The sequence below is a fragment of the Gracilinanus agilis genome, chromosome 4 (assembly GCF_016433145.1).
Source record: "Gracilinanus agilis isolate LMUSP501 chromosome 4, AgileGrace, whole genome shotgun sequence".
Lineage (NCBI taxonomy): Eukaryota > Metazoa > Chordata > Mammalia > Didelphimorphia > Didelphidae > Gracilinanus > Gracilinanus agilis.
The window spans coordinates 423,464,755-423,469,899 of NC_058133.1; positions in this window are offsets into that span (position 1 = coordinate 423,464,755).

Below are 5,145 nucleotides of genomic sequence, written 5' to 3' on the forward strand. Positions count from 1 at the left end.
TTTTTCTCCTTCATATTGAGTCCTATCATGTCTATAACTTGAGTTGATCTTCAGCTTTTTCTTCAATTCTTCCAAATTGTTCCTTCCAAATTCAACTCTGTCCTCCTTTATGAATCCCAAACTTCCAAACTACCCCCACAATGTCTATCTCCTTCTTATTCACCTCAAGTGCTTATTTTCCAGGTTATTCTACCATACAACCACTTCCATTGGAAGTCCAATGTGGAAAGATCTTGCTATCTATATTTTCTGCATTTGTATACACATACCTAAGTTCATGGCTTTTGTTGCAATCTAACTCCTTGGATTTTGTGAATATATGGATATGTTCTTTCATTGCAGTGATTCTATTTTATCTAGCTTGGTAAATATAGACAGGCAGTTTTCTTACCACCCCTTCCATGGCTTGAATATTATTCTACTTACTATTCATTAGCTACACAGCTGTAGGTTAATCATCTAACCTCTCCACATGAGAATTTTTTCATTTCTAAAGTGGAGATAATCATTTGTATTAATAATTGTAATAATAATTGTACTATCTCTCTTCTGTCACAAGTTACTTGGGAAGTTGCAGAACTAAGAAAAGGAAGTAGATGCACATGTTGTCCTGTGCAGACCTGAAGGAGAGGACCCTTTGCTGTTCTCCAGGGGGAAGAATTGACCCAAGAAGGAAATAGCCTGTTAACTTCATCAGCATTCCATTGGGATATGTATTGTAGGATTGCCAGATAGTATAGAAAGAATTGATGTACAAGTGGTTTGTGGCATTGAGGAGGTTAAAAGGGAATATGTTACTTGACCTTACAAATGCTTTTGGAGAGACACTCAAAACATCTGGAATTTGGGAAGAAGTATCTCCTAAGTATTTAATAAATCAATAATTTATTAAGCTCTTACTATGTACCCATCATCATGCTAAGTTCAGGGGAAACAAGAATACTCCTGGACTTCAAAGACCTCTTGTTCTGCTAGGGAAACAAACTGCAAATAACTATGTGTATGCAAGATATATAGTGATGGATAGATATGCATACCTATCTATCTATCTATCTATCTATCTATCTATCTATCTATCTATCTATCATATATATATGTGTGTGTATATATATATAGAAAGAAGGGGAAGGGAAGATCAGAAAAGGACTGCTACAGAAGGAAGGATTTCAGAGTCTTAAAGGACTCTGGGAGTTGGAAGCAAGGAGAGACTTACAGACATAAAGGATAGCCAATGAAAAGGCATAGAGTCCACAGGTGTATGAGGAATACCAAAAATGCAGTATTGCTGGACTACTGACAAAAGGTATCACTGTAAGGAATATATGGTGGTTACTGATGTTTTTGTCAGTACAGGTTCATGGATCTTTCTGATCTAATAGCTAGCAACACATAGAAGATATAAATAAATAGATAAATATTATAAAATGATCTAATTATAAATGTATTTGATTTAACATACAAAGATATATTTAGTACCTCTATATTTTACATAATCTTTATGATTTGTTTTGTTTAAAATATTTTAAGCCCTGGGAGTCTCCCAGGACTCTCTGCCACAACTTCCTCTGACACCTCCCACTTGCTTTGTGGGAGGTGTTGGAGAAAGTATAAAAGAGAGAGTTTGGGCACCATTTCTCTCTTGATCCTGGAGATGCTCTGGATCCTGGAGGTGCTCTCTTGACCTTGGAGACTCTCTTGGCCCTGAGCTCTCTCTTGGTGCCTTTTTTTCAGAGAACTACCTCTTAGCTTCCCTAGACCTTCCCTTTTCTATTTAAATAAACCTAGCTATTCTAACAATAAATGCAACCTGATCTTTATTGAGCTCCAACGAGCTTGGGTCAATTTCCCCTCCTGGGCTTGGGGACTACCCCAGCTTCCCTTCCTCAGGCTTCCCTATCTTTCTTTCCCTTTCTACCCTACCTTTCCCTTCTACCTCCAAAATTCCCTTTCACAGATTATACATCATATATAATGTAATATGTAATAATATTTATCTAATTGTTTATATATAATCTATATATGCATATGTATATAAAATATACCCAATTATATGTAACAGTATAAAATTTAATTACCCCAACTTCCTCCTGAAAATAAAGGCATATATTTTAAATATCAGTGTTCTTTTTATAAATCTTAGAATACCAGCCTCTTAAGAATCAAACTTGTACATTACCAAAATATAAAAGGAGAACTTCAACATCTTGCACTTTTATGAAATCTTATAGCTGAAACAATATTAGAAATATCACTAAAGAGATATCTGGCCAGAACAAAAGGCAAATGTAGTAGCAACAATTATGTATGACAATTCATTCCATCTTTTTCCTACATTATTTCAAGAAATCTAGAGGCACATTGATAGATTCCCCCATACCTTTTGCAAGATTTATTGGAGACCAAGAATAAGATTTGCATAGGAGGAGAAGGTGTGGGTGGTTTATAATATACTTTACTGAAGATATTGTTCACATTGAGGAAAACATGGTTGTATCAAATTGCAATTAACCATATTTGTATGTTTGTAGGAAAAGCAGCATGATATTAACTGATAGAAAGATGAACTTGCAGTCAGAAAGACTTGAGTTAGAATCCCATCTCTGATAGTTAGTATCACTATGACATCAAGCTAGAAACTTAATCTCCAAAACCTTCAGTTTCTTCATCTGTAAAATGGTTGTACATTGTAACTAAAGAAACTATTTCACTTGGTTTGAGGGAGGATCAAGTAGGAAAATATAAAGCACTTTGTAGATTTTAAGTAATATATAAGATCCAATATTATGGTAGTTAAAATATCTGGCACATAGATTCTCATTAAATGAATTATTTAGAATTTCTTGTTGAATTGAACGAGTATTACATTCCCAGCTCCATCTAATTTTTTACATTTAAGAGTTGACATAAAAAACAAGATCTCAGTTAAGCTAACAATTATTGCTACTAGTGTTCAGTTGTTCTGTCAGGTCCAACTCTTTGTGACCCCATGGGTCACATCATGCCAGGCACTTCTGTTTTTCACTATCTCCTGAAGTCTATCCAAATTCATGTTCTTTGATTCCATGACACTCTCTATCCATCTCATCCTCTGATGTCCTCTTCTCCTTTTGCCTTCAATCTTTCCCAGCATCAGAGTCTTTTCCAATGAATCCTGTCTTCCCATTATATGGTCAAAGAATCGAGCTTCAGTTTTAGTATTTGTCCTTCCAATGAATGTTCACAGTTAATATCTTGGTATTGTGTTGACTGTTTGATCTCCTTGTCATCCAAAGGACTTTCAAAAGTCTTCTCCAGCACCACAATTTTAAAATGTCATTTTGGCAGCACTCAGCTTTCTTTATAGTCCAACTCTCACAGCCATCCACTGGAAAAACCATAGCTTTGATGATGCAGACCTTTGTTGATAAGGTGATATCTCTGCTTTTTTAGTATGCTATCTTGATTTGCCATGCCTTTCCTCCTAAAGAACAAGTGTCTTTTAATTTTATGGCTGCAGTTGCCTCCTATGGTGATCTTTGAGCCCAAGGACATAAAATCTGACCCTGTTTCCATTTCTTTTCCCTCTATTTGATAGGAAGTGATGGGGCCATGCCATAATCTTAGTTACTTTGAAGTTAAGCTTCAGAATAGTTTTTACACTTTTCTTTCATCCTCATCAAGAAGCTTCTTAATTCTTCATTTTCACCACAGAGTGATATCATCTGCGTATTTGAGTTTGTTGATATTTCTCCAGGAGACCTTAATTTTGGCTTTAGATTCATTAGCCTGGCAATTCAAATGATGTGCTCTGCATATTAGTTAAATAAATAAGGACAATGTATAGCCTTGTCATACTCCTTTCCCAATCTTGAACCATTCAATTGTTCCATTTTCAATTCTAATAATTGCTTTTTCTTGTTCTTTTTTTAAAATTTACTTTTGCCTTAGAATTAATATTAAGTATCAGTTTCAAGGCCGAAGAGTAGTAAGGGCTAGGCAAAGTTAAGTAGCTCGCCCAGGGTCCTACAGCTAGGAAGTGTCTGAGATCACATTTGAACCTAGGATCTCCCATCTCCAGAGATGTTACTCTATCCAATGAAACACCTAGCTGTCCCAAAATACTTCTTAGAAAAACTCTTACTTTTCCCCATTAGTAATAACTCTAAGACATGAAGGCAAGAATTAGGCAAATGGGGCTAAATGATTTGCCCAGGACCACACAGCTAGAAAGTATCTGAAGCCAGATTTGAATCCAGGTCCTTCCATCCCCAGGTCTGGTACTCTATCTACTGTGCCACCTAGCTATCCCTTTATTCATTGCTTCTTTATCTATATGCAAGTTGCTCAAGAAACAAGTAAAATGATCTGATACTCCTTTCTCTTTCAGGACTTGCCACAATTTGTTGTGATCCACACAGTCATTTATTTATTCTAGTCAATAAAGCAGAAATAAGTGTTTTTCTGGAACCACCCTGCTTTCGCTATAATCCAGCAAATTTTGACAATTTGGTCTCTAGTTCCTCCTAATCTTCAAAAACCCACCTGCACTTTTTTTTTGAGCTTTCAAGCATATCAGTTTATTAGGCAATGAATGCCCCAGCCTGCATTTCTGTTCATTCTCAGTTCATATATTGCTGAAGACTAGCTTACAAAATCTTAAGCATAACCTTGCTGGTGTGTGAAAAGAGCACAATGGTGCAATGGTTTGAACATTCTTTGACATTTCTCTCCTTTAGGCTTGGGAAACAAACCAACCTTTTCCAATCCAGTGGCCACTATTGAGTTTTCTAAATTTTTTTTAAACATTTATTAATAATCATTTTTAACATGGTTACATGTTTCATGCTCCTACTTTCCCCTTCACCCCCCGCACTCCCCCCACCCATGGCCGACGCACATTTCCACTGGTTTTGTCATGTGTCCTTGATCAAGACCAATTTCCAAATTGTTGGTGGTTGCATTGGTGTGGTAGTTTCGAGTCCACACCCTCAATCATGTCCGCCCCAACCCATGCGTTCAAGCAGTTGCTTTTCTTATATGTTTCCTCTCCTGCAGTCCTTCCTCTGAATGTGGGTAGCATCTTTATCATAAATCCCTCAGAATTGTCCTGGGTCATTGCATTGCTGCTGGTACAGAAGCCCATTACATTCAATTTTACCACAGTAT